Consider the following 16,156-nt stretch of genomic DNA (forward strand, 5'->3'; position numbering starts at 1 on the left):
GTCTTGTTTTCTTATCAATTCGGTCTTATAGTTGCTCTGCTCTACTAATGGACTACTTTACACCAGCATGAATTTTAATCCTAGTCTAGTTAGGCAGGTCGCACAGGTGAATTGAATGTAGTTGGTAAAGCTAATCTAATTTTTTCCCCAAAGTGAAGTTAGTTGAACAAGGTAGTTTTGTTGGTTATATTAAGCCAGAATTATGGCGCATTATGCTAGAAACCAGCAGTCAAAACAGTCAATTCTAATAGTTTGATGTTAGCATGTGGCTAAGCTAACACTAGAAGCAAAACAATAGCCTAGATGTACACAAATGTTGGGTAAAATAGACTTGAACTGTAATGTCCCTTACAAAAATTAACTATAGTTTTCCTACAAATAAAACCAAAAATCCATGGTTACTATAGTTAAACTATGGTAACCACGAATTAACCATGGTTTTGCTACACTAATCATATTTTAACCATGGTATTTGTAGTAAAACTGTGGTTATATAAATGGTAGTCAATATGCCAAAAAACATGGTTACACTTTTACTATAATAAAACCATGGTTAATTTTCATAAGGGGTAGTTACATGCAATGCTACTTAAGATTTCCAGTTTTTTGGAACAGTCGTCAGACACACGACCCCTTAAAAAAACACTGTCTGTGTAGGCAGCTCGGTACAAGTCTTGAAACACATTTCAATTATTTCCAATCTTGATGTCTTCACAAACATGGGATTTCCAGCATTTTGCATGTATTTTAGAAGTCCTTGAAGTCCTACAAATGTAACTAAATTGTGTCTATATAGTCTAAGCAAAAGATTTGTTAATGAACACATTTTGTATCCACCAGTGGTCAAGTTATGTCAGTTTTACTGGAACAAATTACATCTCCGTGAGGCCTTACTTGGTGGTAAATAAGATGAATAGGTGTGTGTGTTTGTTGATGCATATTGACTCCGTGCAGGCAGGCAGATGAAGACGACTGGAAGGGCTGATGGAGAACGACAGGAGCAGTGTCTACTGTCTCTTTCTACCGCTACACCACAGCTAATGAAAATCAATACAAGCAGCAAGTGCATGCCTACACTTTTTGCACAACTTGGAGCTTACTTATACTTTAAACATTCAGGCTCAAGCTGAATGTTGATCCTGATTTTATTTCACATAAAATCCTCCGCCAAATGCAGCTACTATTTAACAGTGGAATGTCTCGATACTGCGGGTTTTAAAATGCAAACACGATGGCTTTGTTTACTGTAATTAAGTTAATGGACGTGCTTTAGGACGCAGCTCCGACATTTCGATTAGAGCCAGACTGTAAAGACGTTTATGAGCTCATTAGAAGTTTGCAGTACATTTCTCTCCCACACTGTGTTCAGAGATGATGGATTGAGAGTGATGTGCGCGGATTTCTCCTGAGTGTCACACCGTGCCGAATTTAGCTTGGGTGAATGGCACTCCACTGTTATAGTGTGTGTGTGTGTGTGTGTGTGTGTGTGTGTGTGAGAGAGAGAGGGAACAATCACTGTTTCTCCTCTCACAGCAGCACACACCTCTGACATTCCTGACGGACATGTTTACCATTTCAGCCGGAGAATGGAATTAATGGATACTGGTTCATAAGTAGACGTATACATACAGTTGGGACCAAATATATCAGCACCTTTGCTGCAGTATGTGTGCAACTGTTTAAAAAAACAAACATACTCAGCCAGTCAAAAGCTTAGACACACTTGACTGAACAAATTAATTTTTTTTATTAATTATGATGCCTCATGCAGCTTTTGATCACTAAATTTTCTCCATGCTTCCATTTGTGCTACAGCTTTGAGGATTTTACTATTAGAATATTCTAAAGTGTGTAAAAGAGTTAAATCAGAAAATATCGTCTTGTATTCTTATCAATTCGGTCTTATAGTTGCTCTGCTCTACTAATGGACTACTTTACACCAGCATGAATATTAATCCTAGTCTAGTTAGGGCAGGTCGCACAGGTGAATTGAATGTAGTTAAGCTAATCAAATTTTTTCCCCACAGTGAAGTTAGTTGAACAAGGTAGTTTTGTTGGTTATATTAAACCAGAATTATGGCGCATTATGCTAGAAAGACTGTAAAGACGTCACTTCCTATAGTCGGTCACTTTTGACCGAAGACCACAAGTGTGACTTTTATTTTGTTATTTTTTTATGACCACTTAGCCTGCTCCTATCATGCCCTCAATTTTTGTGTGTTCACATTCCAAATGCCATAAGTCACCAAGTTTCATACCATTCTGATGAAGCTGTGATTTAAAAAAAAAATTCAAAACAGAAATTTTTTCAGTCAAAAGTGACTGAAGAGCACCAGAAGGTTAAAATCCCCAAGTCAGGCCTGGACTGAAAAAGTTTGAGTCTTAAATTAATTCACTAAATTAATTTACTAAATAAACATCCAGCTCAACATTGGAAAAAATATATAATTTATAAATATACAAATATAGTAATACAAATATATTTTAAACAAAGTTATTATAAACAAAACTATGGTCATAAACTAATTATAAACATTATATTATATAGATAGATATAATTAAGTACTGAGTAATAATGTTCTTACTATATGGTTACGGTTTGGCTTAGGGTTATTTGCATCTAAGTGTGCATAATTTATTGTTATTATAATAGTAAGCACATGCAACGTGTAATAAGGTCACCTTAAAATAAATTGTTCCTATACTTTAATTCCACAAGGATGCATGAAATGATTTCTGAGGGACCATCTTTGAAGTCACAAGAATAATTTACATTTAAAATAAATTAATATAGAAAATTATTTTAAATTGTAATAATATTTTACAATATTACTGTTTTTTTTTTTTATGTCTACGTGTTTGTAATTTTAAAAGAGAAACTCATGTGAATACCAAAAGAAACAGGAAAAAAAAGATAGTATTTTTGGCCACAACTACATATCCCAAAAGTCGATTATTTCTTTATTCGGAGATGAAATCATCTGCAATTCTTGGCAAGGCTAAAATAGGACACAAACTCACAGGGTCAGTTTCCAAGACACAGCTCACACCCCAGACTACAAGATGTTTTTAATGGAGAAATCAACACTGACCACATAATTTAAACCAGAACTTATTTAATTTGTGATTTATTAATCCTATTCAATCATTCTCTGCTGGTAAATGAATAAGCAGTCACATGAGATGCAGAGAACGATGGAGAATCGATCGTGTTCTATGATGCAAGTTGTGAAGACTGGCACTTCAAAACATGTTAGTAAGAGGACAAACAGCAATCAACTGCTGTCATCCAAGACCTCCCCATCACTGCTATAATATCTCTTAGCCAATCACAGCGTTCCAGCACGGCCAATTATACATTTTCAGCAGACAGCTTCATGTCTTTTTCTTCATCTCAATGATGTCATGTGAATTAAATCCACTGTGTTTTTCTCCTCTCTAAGAGTGATGTGCTAAACTCCTTTTTTTGGGGGGGGGTTTGCGACCTCATCTTTCTGTTCCTCTTGACTACCACACCTCTTTCCTTCCTATTCACTTTCTTCTGTCTTTCTCTGCTTTATTTCATCAGAAAAGAGTGCATTTAAAGTGCAGGGCTGTTGTAGAGGAAACACTCCTTTGTTCTCTCACATGTGACATGAAACAGAAGAATACAAAAAAAAACAATGTCAAACTCTCTTAGCTCTTGCTTCCTATCTCTCACTTTGAGAAAACTGATAGTCTAGTAGGATCAAGCTGCTCCACCTAAATGTTCAAAGAGTTAATGACAACACATTGTGCAAATAGGCTCCAACAAAATTACACAATGTGAAAGCAGCCTGATATGGCCTCTGTTAACAACAAATCTCCAGTGACACAGAACAGGATAAGAGACAGAGGAGAACAGGCTTGTTAAGACTCTCAGATGAGGATTCGAAAGGACATTTTACTGCCAGGGTTCACTGTCTTTTTAGGAACAAGGTGTTCTTTGCACTGTGAGGTTTACTTTTCCAACATGTTTCTGGATCTACATCCTGTCAACCAGTCAGATTTCAAAAATAGGCAAAGAGGTGAACAACGTTCAACTATCATCCAATTAGGATTCAGGAACATGTTGATATATATGTTGATATCCTTATTGGCATTGATGCTTCCATAAGAACATCCATGGAATCTTTCCATTACACAAAATCACAAAATGTGTACAGTAGAATGGCATCTACTGTACACTCCTCTTATAAATAAAGTTTTCAGAACGTTTTTCATAGTGATGCCACCGATCCCTTATGGGCTCTCCAAAGAACCTTTCAGTGAACCGTTCTTAAAAGAATCACTATAAAGAACCTTTTATGTAATGGAAATGTTCCGCAGATGTTAAAGTTCTTCATGGAACTATAGATGCCAATAAAGAATCTTAATTTTTATAAGTGTACTTGAACTTGTCTCACTCCCAATGCTGTTTACTTCACACTAACCATGAATATGCATTTGTGAACTAATTTCCATTGTTTTGGGGAATTCATACTTGTCTGCACATCTTATGACCAGGACTTAAATCTTATGCAACTTTTTAAAAGTCCTTTAATGGCTGTTATGGAAATATGAGGTCGTCTAGAGGTCCAAGATTTTGTTCAAGCCTGTTCCAATAGAGCTGCGCTTGATTTATCAACTCAAGGCCATAAAATGTGGTTACATAACAAGAACAATCACTTCTTAGAACAGCTTCAATGTTTGTGAAGCACACATTTAGGTAAGAAAGCCAAGCTCACCTTTTTCATCTTGGCAGCACTGAAGGTTGGTGTGAGGATGCTGCGCACTCGTTTCCACTGTTCGCCCTTCAGCATGATCAGACTGTCACTCATGGGTTTAGTGATGCCCCTGACAGTCTGCATTGAGAACATGTTTATATAAGGACAAGATTAAGACTAAATCTAAAGCATTCTATCGATTTGTCATTACCCAGTATTGTGTAGTTGGCTATAAACATGACCTTAGTAGCATTTGTAGGCCCAAAACATCCTCTACGCAACTGTACAAACACCTCTAGGCTACGTAAGCACTTACAGTATACTTATGCAACTTTGATTTTACATGTCCTATAAAACATGCAGGATGCAGTTCGTAACGCAACACAAGTATATTGCATTCTCAGCATTGCCACAAGAGGTGCTATAGAAGGCAATAGCATTAGTCTTCGGGTGAAGTTTTACCATTTGACGTTCACCATTGTTTGGTGAATTTTTGTGGGTGAAATGTAATCATTTCAAAAGGAATCCAGTATTGTGTGGTAGGCTATAACTATGAAATCATTAGCAGTGGTGATTGTTTGGCAATGTGCAAACATTTCCAGGTCGTTAGCATTTATACTTATGTAACCTTGATTTCACACGTCATTGAGTTTTTAAAGCGTGTTAGAATGCGATTTGATTTGTAACGCAATGCAAGTATACTGTATTTTCAACATTGCCACAAAAGGAGCTATAACAGGCATTAGTCTTCAGGTGAGGTCACATTTACCATTGTTTGGTAAATTTTCCGCAGACAAAATCCAATAAATTCAATTGGAATCCATGCAATTGTGAATTTAGCGCAATAGTGAATGTTCAGCTTTTCCCAAATTTCAATTCGGTCACACCGATTTGTTTTGAAAGCGGCATCTGTTTGCAGTGCTTCATACATTACTACAAATTCTACCAAAAAAACAGTAGTTTGAAGTAGTTACTAGCAACAGTTCGAAGTAAGCAAGTTTTCTCAAGCCTGATTTCAGATGTTGCTTTTTCAAAATTAGTCCAAAAGCAATCTAGCTTCACTTAGTTTAATTTTTTAAAGATAAATTAAGTTTTTGAAGATAAATTGGGTACAGAGGTTGTTTCTGCTATAGCAATTCAAAATATCTAACAGGACACATCTGCAATACCGCTGCTAAACATTCACATCTGCATCTCCATATCTGCGTAGAGAATGTTTTAGGTTTAATAGATAAACCACAGCAAAGTGTAAAGACCTTTTTTCAGACTCTGAACTTTCAGAAAGTGTCTTTAAAAAGCTCTACATGAATTCGTCTTGGCAATCGTCCCTGATTAATTAAAACTACTGTTGTACACTGAGTTGGCTAAGTTGTTAGCCGGAAAAAGTTAGTGCAGCAACCAAGGCCAGGTGGCAGAGCTTTGTGCTGGGCTGACTCTGATCTTGTGTGTAGATATTTGTGCTAACGGCTGCCAACACATACTATTTGTTTGTTTTCTTGGTTCCATGACAATCTCCTTTTATGAGTTTTCTCCCACTGTTGGTTGTAGATGTGCTTTACGTTGATCCATGCACACAAACAGGTCAAGAGGTAGCTGATAAGCCCCAGTGGTGCACATGGCCTCAGTATTGATCTGGCCCTGCCATAATCGTTTACCCAGCAGGTTCAGCTCCAGCAGCAAGGCCATCTCATGACCTTTGACTTTGCTTTGATACATAAGTAATGTGATCATTAGTTTCTGACCTCCCTGGACTGACCGAGTTCAAAGTGCTGAAGCTTTTTGCCAATACCTTACTGTTCACATGACGAGCAGTCTCAGCATTGATTTATACACCCCTACATACAGTAAGTCCTATCGACTGCATGAGAGTGCAAGTAATACATCAAACCCACCCTGTCATTGATTTAGCTGATTTTATGATATATGGGAGATGCTATGTGTGTGTCTGTGATCATAATAGTTATGTGATGACATTACTCAAGAATTGACGGCCTTCAAGTGGAAACGAAAATATTGTAATAATGAGTCCTGAGCACATGAATGATAAAACAAAGACACATTTACACGTGCGAAACTCTGACTGCTAGATGATACATGAATTGCGAGTTATGTTGATGTAAAACATAGTGGCAAACAAGTCTTTTGTGAATGATAATGAACAATTTTGTATAGTTATTTAATTTTTCCGAGCTATCTTCAGAATTATGTCGCTATTCATGAATGAGCTAATAGAACACAAACGTAAAGGTACAGTTAATACTTTCACGGTTTGTTTTACACAAAATAACATTTATTTAGTATGTGTTTGTTTTTAGGTACCATGCGTATCTATCAGTGATAGAAATTAAAATTATATATAAATAAACAATGTAATAAGAATAGAAAAAAAAATTTGTGTGTGTATATATGTGTGTGTATATAATATATATATATATATATATATATATATTTATGAATGGAGTGTGTATTTGATATTAGACTGTAAATGTAATGTCAGTCACTCACCATTCTGTTGGGAAACTTATTGAATTCCTTCACCATCACTTGTCTGAGCATATCTGGGTCTGCTATGATCACTATAGGCCGGCTTATATAATAACTGACACACATACAGAGAGAGAGCGAGCGAGCAAACAAACAAGATGAACTGAATAAATAACAGGGCACCAGTCAAATTTCAGGGGAATAGCAGGAGACAAAAGAACAAAGGACAAATACACACACAGATAAAGCAGCACATCTGTGGCTGCAGACCTCGTCTTCCCTTCATATCACTGACAGGGGTACAGACACACATCATATGTGTGTGTCAAGGTCAGCTCAGTAAAGAAATTTGATGAGGCTGCTGGGTAGCTCCTTTTTTGTAGTCACGCATGGCAGCTTTCACTGCTGAGATGTGGCGAGGTCGTACCGTCAAACGCTGTGAAATGGAGGATTGTGAGCGCGTATGTATGTGCCCTTGCATGTCCCAACATGAGACACCACCTTCCTCTATAATGCAACTTCCTATCATTTTCGCTTTTTTTTTTCCCTGAGAATCAACTTCACAGGAAATTGCAGAAACAAGCAGATAATTAAACGCCTTTATTAGGCACCGATAATTGAACATTAAAGCTTTTAGGCAAATATCTGAAGCCATTAATCTAGTTCATACAAGCTTTTGGAAGCTCCTTCTTTCCAGCAGAAGGCTACGCTTAGGTTCATTACCGTGTCCAGTGGCTGTAAAGCACATTTAAGCCCAGCTGGGACTCAGCTGGAGGAAAACGCAGCTGAGACGGATCACTCTTATCATTTACTGTACTCTCCTTTCATGTGCCGGTGTCAGTTTGGTACTGTAAAACTCAGAGCAGAGCGCATAGGCTCTTCATATCATCTTGTGCTAATGAAGCTGACATTGGCAGTCCACATGACTCTAGGAGCAGGATGAGTTTAATTAAGCTTGCAGCTAAGTGACCTATAAAACACTGATCTCATTAGTATGTTTTGGTTTATCTATGCATCTGCGCCGGCGGTCTGTTCGCAAACCAAAAAGCTGTGTGAAGAAGTCTCTCACGTGCAATACAGACTCGTATACGCAAGAGAGACTAAATATCACTCACACTGCAAAAGACCATTATTAATGTCATTTACCAGTTAAAAAAATATATAAAGATTTGGAAACACTTTAATGTAAATGTTCAATTACAGTAGTTAAAAATGGGTATCATGAACTAACAATGAACAATACTAACACCAACTATACTATAGCATTTATTGATCTTAGCTAGTGTTTACATAATACATCTTTAATTAACAACTCAGATGATATAAATAAACATTAGTTTATGTATTATGTACAAACAATGAACTATAACACTATTTATGCAGGATTATTATCTGCTGTAATATAAATGGTTTTGCTAGATGAGTTAGATGAATACGTAAGCCCATTTCTGCCACAGTTGAGTAAAAAATTATTCATTGAGACGCGTAGTCCTTATGTGAAAGTTCCTTACTATTGAGATTTTATGTAGAATCATTTTAGACTTAACTAACTCAAGATAATGTTTATAATTATTGTTATACAGTAAGACATTACTATGAGAAAGTTTGCCATTTTTATGAGATACTATATTAATACTAATGAGAAAGTATCTTGTGATAATGAGTAAAAAACTTTCTCATAATAATATTATGGTAGCACTTTATTTAACTTATTCTGGATGTACATACTATGGACCGTCGGACCTGAGTAGGTATCAGTCTTTGCTTTCATCTTTCTCTACTGAAGTCCACACTGCCAAATCCTCACATTTCCACAACAAGATCACCAGCGCTCCAGACATGCGTAATCTTTTCAGAACATTTAATTCTCTCCTCTGTCCCCCTCCTCCACCTCCCACCACTTTAATAACCGCTGATGACTTTGCCTCTTTTTTCACAGACAAAACTAGAACAATCAGCAACCAGTTCTCAACTCCGCAGGACCTCCGATCAACCACATCCACCGCTCCAGCTCCCATCTTCTCCTTCTGTCCCCTCACCGAGGCAGAAGTATCCAAACTTCTCCTCTCCAGCCATCCTACAACATGTCCTCTCGACCCGATCCCCTCACATCTTCTTCAAACAATCTCTCCCACACTCTTACCGGCACTCACACACATTATCAACACATCTCTCCTCACAGGCGTCTTCCCCACAGCATTCAAGCAGGCTCGGGTAACCCCACTGATCAAAAAACCTACATTAAATGCTTCTCTTTTAGATAACTACAGACCTGTCTCTCTCCTTCCATTCATAGGGAAAACACTCGAACGAGCTGTCTTCAACCAGCTCTCACGGTTTCTTTCACAGTACAACAAGCTGGATGCTAAACAGTCAGGTTTCAGGAGTGGCCATTCAACAGAGACTGCGCTACTCTCAGTCACTGAAGCCCTGCGAACTGCAAAGGCTGATTCCAAATCGTCAGTCCTCATTCTGCTGGATCTCTCTGCTGCTTTTGACACTGTCAATCATCAGATTCTCCTGTCTACACTCTCTTCACTGGGCATCACTGGAATTCCACTTCGCTGGTTTGAATCCTATCTCACCGGTAGATCCTTCAGGGTGACCTGGGGAGGGGAGGTATCCAAACCACATCATCTGATCACTGGAGTTCCTCAGGGATCGGTTCTTGGACCCCTCCTCTTCTCCACGTACATTACATCGCTGGGTCCCATCATACATGCACATGGCTTCTCCTATCACTGCTATGCCGATGACACGCAGCTCTATCTCTCTTTTCAACCAGATGACCCAACGGTAGCTGCACGGATCTCAGGCTGCCTGGCGGACATCTCGGCGTGGATGAAAGAACATCACCTACAGCTCAACCTGGCAAAGACGGAACTTCTGGTCTTCCCTGCCACTCCGACTCTACGGCATGACTTCACGATTCAGTTCGGCTCATCAATGATTACCCCATCAACTTCGGTCAGAAATCTTGATGTAATCTTTGATGACCAGCTGACCTTCAAAGAGCACATTGCAAAGACTGCTCGTTCCTGCAGGTTTGCACTACACAACATCAGAAAGATCAGGCCCTTTCTGACAGAGCATGCTGCGCAACTTCTTGTCCAGGCCCTGGTTGTTTCTAGACTGGACTACTGCAATGCTCTTCTGGCTGGTCTGCCATCAAACGCAATCAAACCTCTACAAATGATTCAGAATGCAGCGGCACGACTGATCTTCAACGAGCCCAAAAGAGCGCATGTTACACCTCTCTTCATCTCTTTGCACTGGCTACCAGTGGCAGCTCGCATCCAGTTCAAGTCACTGATGCTTGCGTACAGATCTACCACAGGCTCTGCACCCTCCTACTTCCACTCACTATTACGAACCTACATCCCCTCCAGAAGTTTGAGATCTGCTAGTGAGCGACGCCTTGTGGTACCATCACAGAGAGGCTCAAAATCACTCTCCAGAACATTCTCGTTCACCATTCCTGGCTGGTGGAATAATCTTCCCACTCCTATTCGGAACGCCGGATCTCTGGCAACCTTCAAGCAACAACTGAAAACTCATCTCTTTCGGCAGTACTTGACTTCATCCTAAACTCAAAAAAAAAAAAAAAAAAAAAAACTTTCCCTCTATCTTTCTCTCCACCTACTAGTTTGTACTTATTTGAACAATGACTGAGACTTGGTGTTACGAGCACTTCCTCTGTCTGACTGCCTCTTCAAGATGAATCGCTTTTTGTATTCCCGAATTGTAAGTCGCTTTGGATAAAAGCGTCTGCCAAATGACTAAATGTAAATGTACTTGTTATAGTAATTAAATATTTAAATTTTATCATATTTTTTAAAAAAGTCTAATTATGACTTCACTCATGATAAAGCTAATCATCACTATGATACAGTTTGTCATTGAGAAACTATACTAATAATATGAAAAAGATAATACTAATATTATTAGCTTCTAATTTTTACAGGAAACTATTTTGAGAGTTTCTACAAATACTAATATTAGGCTATTATGAGAGTATTTCATTATGAGAATGTCATTGTTAAATCATTGAGAACGCTAAAACATTCTGAAAAAATCTCACGATGACATGAACATAAGTTTTACTATATCACACTATATTGAGAATTTCTCTAAATATAATGATACTAAGCCATTTTTATGATTTGCAGACTATTTTTTTTTTTTTTACCCAACTGTGCCAGAAAAGGGCTTCCATATCACAGTATAGACTAAATGGCATGCAGTTCCTTTCAAATGTATTTAGACATTTAATTCACACCTAAAAATATCAAACGATTGGCCCATTGGTTGACCACTATACCAAATGGCCTCTTTCACTAGGGATTCTCACTCATGCATTCTGGTTAGAAGCCATTTTTAGATATTTTCAAACCATATCTGAAGGATATTTTTGGGTAGAGCAAAGAAAAGAAAATCACACCTTCGAGAGCAAACCTTCTGCGTATGTTATATTGAGCACTCCTGCAATGCGCTGAAACGTCTGAACTTAGATGACTGATGTCTTATACTTCGGGAACTGACAAGGGTTTTAAGGAGCATGCAGAGCACTGATATGTATTTCAAAGCCCTTTGATTTCAGTGAGAAGCTCAGCCTCTTGGATTACTCTAACTGAAAGATGTTGTAATGTCTCCTGACATACATGCACACGACTCTGAATTAGATCCCCTTTTCTGGTCCCGACACCCAATCCAGAACCCCCCGATCCCATTGAACACACATACGCACACACACAAGCAGACAAAACCAGCGTCATTCTGATTCTCTTCCCCTCTATTCTACTCATATTAAACACTGGAAGCCCAGTGGCACTTTGATCTCCCTTGAGAAGTCGGCCTCTCAGAAGCAGGCATATTAAAACACAATATCTGGCTAGCGACGGACTAAATTAGAAGACACTGGGCACTCTGTGAGAGGCTCATGTTGTCTGAATATGAATGACAGGTCCGAGAACAAGGGCCTCGTGTGTGATGGGTGTTATACACAGATGCTTTCGTATGAAAATAATTCTATAAATGTGGAAATGACTAAAGCAATCATGTAGGGCACTTTTCATCAGAAACATAATCAGAAAAAAATCATTTCTATTACACAGGGGGTAATGAGAAGTCGTTCATGTTTCACTTGGCAAAACAAATAGGTTTAGCATATTTGTGTTTATTAATGCCTCTGACAAAAGCTTTCCCAGATAATAAAAAATGATTCCTTTCAGACATCAATCTCAGATTTTTTTTAAACAAAGAAACGACATAAATTTAATCCGATTTCATTTATATTTATTCATTTGATTGATGCTTTAATAACAGTAAGAGTAAAATCCAGGGAGACTTACCCACAAATTCATCCGTATTTCTTTATTAGGTCAGATTGTGCCTTAAAGAAACCCTGTGCAAGAGCAGAAAACCCACATATCAGTATGAAAGCATAATAGAGAACATTGTGAACACATGTGGTCAGATTTATTTTAGACTGCCAAAGTTTCACATCATCTACAACAATCAGATTTAAAGGGATAGTTCACCCCAAAAATGAAAATTCTCTCATTGCTCACTCTCATGTCGTTTCAAACCCGTAAGACCTTCGCTCATCTTCGGAACACAAATTAAGATATTTTGATTAAATCCAAGAGCATTCTGACCCTGCATAGACAGCAATGCAACTAACACTTACAAGGCCCAGAAAAGTAGTAAGGACATTGTTAAAATAGTCCAAGTGACAGTGGTTCAACTGTAATTTTATGAAGCTAAGAGAATACTTTTTGTCCCTGTCAGTCTTCGACATGACAAGTACGACAGTACAGCGTAGTTGTATTGCTGCCTATGCAGGGTCAGGAAGCGCTCAGATTTCTTCAAAAATATCTTAATCTGTGTTCCAAAGATGACAAAGGTCTTATGGGTTTAGAACATGAGGGTGAGTAATTAATAACAGAATAAATATTTGGGTGAACTATCCCTTTAATAGCGAAATGCAACAAAACTTAAATATCTTCATGAAATCATTTTATGTATTCATTATTTTAACCCTCTGATGCATCATGGAGAGATGTTTGGAAGCCATTTTGAACCATTTAAGATGTAGCATCAAATCTGTAGGCATGTATACTGTATGAGTTCAGATATATGTGTGCATGATTGTGTTCGAGTGTGTGGTGGGAGGGTGTGTGTGCTTGTATTTGTGCTCACATGTGTATGAATTTTAAGACCACGCATTCAGTTCTATTGATTCACTTTTTATACCTTTGATGCATGGTGTCCACTACAGTGGACATATATGTATAATTCCCTCAAAATATAATATATTGACCTTTTTTTTTTTTTTTTGGCATGATTTTTCACTTGTTTAAAAGTAAAAACAAACATGTAAAAAAATATTTTTGATTTAATAATTCATGCATCAGAGGATTAATACTGACATTCTCTGTGATATTCTGCTGCAAGTATTTGCAGCATGCTAATACTTTATTTTAAAAAATCTGAAAATTAAACTATTGTCAGTAAGAGAAAAATGTTAAATCAGAGAGATACACTACTATATTGAAAAAAGTATTGGGACACCTGACCATTACACCAACAGGGACTTAAGTGACATTGCATTCAAATGCATAAACATTAATATAAAGTTCATCCCCTTTTGAAGCTACACCAACTTTCACTCCTAGGAAGGTTTTCCACAAAATTTTAAGTGTTTCTGTTGGAATCTTGAGCATCAGGCACTGATGTTGGATGAGAAGGCCTGGCTTGCAATCTCCATTCCAGTTCATCCCAAAGGTGTTCGATGGGGTTGAGATCAGGGCTCTGTGCGAGCCAGTCAAGTTCTTTCACACCAAACTCATCCAACCATGCCTTTATAGATCTCATTGTAAAAGACAGTCAGGACCTTCCCTCAACTGTTACCACAAAATTGGAAGCATATCATGGTCCAAATTGTCTTGGTATGCTGAAGCATTAAGATTTCCCTTCACGTCATCTCTTTTACGCACCATGCACCTCAGCACTCGCTGACCCCGCTCTGTGACTTTACATAGTCTTCTGCTTTATGGCTGAATTGTTGCTGTTCCTAAATGCTTCCCCTTTTCAATATTACCATTTACAGTTGACTGTGGAGAATAGCAGGGATTAAATTACACAAACTGAGTGGTTTCCTGTCAAATTACCATGTTTAAATTCACTGAGGTCTTGACCACAAATGTTTGTAAATGCATACTGCATGACTAGGTGCTTGATTTTATAATATTTATAATATAAAATAGTTTAATATTTTATACTGTATCTAATCTGTCTGTCTGTCTGTCTGTCTGTTACCATTACAGGCAACTTATTTTTCTGCCACGTTTTTTTATTTGATGCTTTTCAAATATTGTGGAATAAAACATTCTAATAATCGGAGTAAGAGAGATCTGATTAGTTGAACTTGCATCTGTTATTCTCAGTGGGTGGGCACTTTTTCCAAGATTAGCACATTCTCAAAAATGTGCACAGCTTTGCCATGTTGTTTAAAGCAATTATTTATTACAGCTCGATCTTTTCTTGGATACCACCATCTGTCTTGTCTGACTTCCCTGCACAATATGGATCAATCACTATGACTCCTAAAGAGGCGCTTACTATGTGAACACAGGTTATTGCAGGTACAGCATCACACTTATCTACCAGTAGGGGTCAGCACAAAGCAAAAACACTGACTGCGCTTGGCTCTGTCGAGGTTAATGGGCTCTTGGAAGGTTTATTGAGGTCTACTGAGAATATTATCCTGAAATATCCATAACCATAACACAATAACAGGAATATTATCACAACCCTATTTAGAATCAAAGAACATATTAAACTTTGCTCATAAGGCTGCTGAGATTGCATTGTTTATAGAGGCTGTTGGGATATATAGTTAAGAATTTACACAATAAAGCAAACAATGAACATAAAGTGCTGACTGCAAAATGCACACACACGCATAAAGAGCACATAAAGAGGGCTAGTTTGGTATGCATGGCAGCCGGTGGCTCTGCTGTCTCTACTAATGAAGGAGTCGACAGTGCTTGCACCAAACCCTCTGCCCACCCTTCATCCCACCATTCCTGCAGTCTCCCTGGTGGGCATTTGGCAGAGACGTATGTGTGTATTCTTCAGTGAGCATTAAGCAGTGGGTTGTGTGCCCTTCTGTCCTGATGTCCTCTCCTTCAGCCTTTTATTACGGTTCTGTCATACGGAAGAGGCTGCGCGTGCATCAGGCAGTGCTGCAGTTAAGTTTAATAGGAGGCTCAATACAAACAAATGAGTTGCTCCTGCCTTTGGCTTCATTGGGGATTCATCTCGGATGGATACGATCAATAATGCCAGGTCTGACTGAAACACAGTCAGTGATCCTATTGGAATTCTCTTAAAAAGATTAGCCACTTCCAGTTGTTTTCTAGCATATTTATGAACATCGTGCTGCTTCTCTTTGTCTCGGTCGCTAATAATCTCTCATGGCATTCAGAGTCATGCAGTTCAGTCATGCAGTCAGACGTTCAGTGCGTGACTGAGAGGATGCGGACTATTCTATTCTATTCTACACTCTTAAAAAATAAAGGTGCTTCACGGTGTCATAGAAGAACCTTTTTCTAACTGGTTCTATAAAGAACCTCTAACATCTGAATAACCTTTCTGTTTCACAAAAGGTTTTTTTTGTGGCAAAAGAAGGTTCTTCAGATTATAAAAAGGTAAGAAACAGGGGGTTCTTTAAAGAACCTTTGACTGAATGGTTCTTCTATGGCATCGCTGTGAAGAAACTTAAGCACCTTTTTAAAGAGTGTATTCTATTCTATTCTGTCTTTTGGGGGGACTTTCAAAAAATGCCTTTCTTTGTTTTTTACATTTACAAAATCTGAAATACACTGGGGGAAAAAAATGATTTGGAAACAAATGTTTAAAAACACTGCAAGTAATTCATTAAA

General features: G+C 38.0%; 1 pseudogene across 1 annotated transcript in view; it reads right to left on the reverse strand.

Moving 5' to 3' along the window:
* Positions 1-16,156, reverse strand: part of LOC306888692 (thromboxane-A synthase-like) — a 68,345-nt pseudogene that overhangs the window by 24,143 nt on the left and 28,046 nt on the right. Inside the window, exons 3-5 of the transcript in view lie at positions 12,560-12,612; positions 7,230-7,323; positions 4,746-4,862 (exon numbers count right to left, since the gene is read on the reverse strand). The product of the transcript in view is annotated as a thromboxane-A synthase-like (transcript). The remainder of the gene's footprint in view (positions 1-4,745; positions 4,863-7,229; positions 7,324-12,559; positions 12,613-16,156) is intronic.

The sequence above is a fragment of the Barbus barbus genome, assembly GCF_936440315.1.
Source record: "Barbus barbus genome assembly, chromosome: 22".
Lineage (NCBI taxonomy): Eukaryota > Metazoa > Chordata > Actinopteri > Cypriniformes > Cyprinidae > Barbus > Barbus barbus.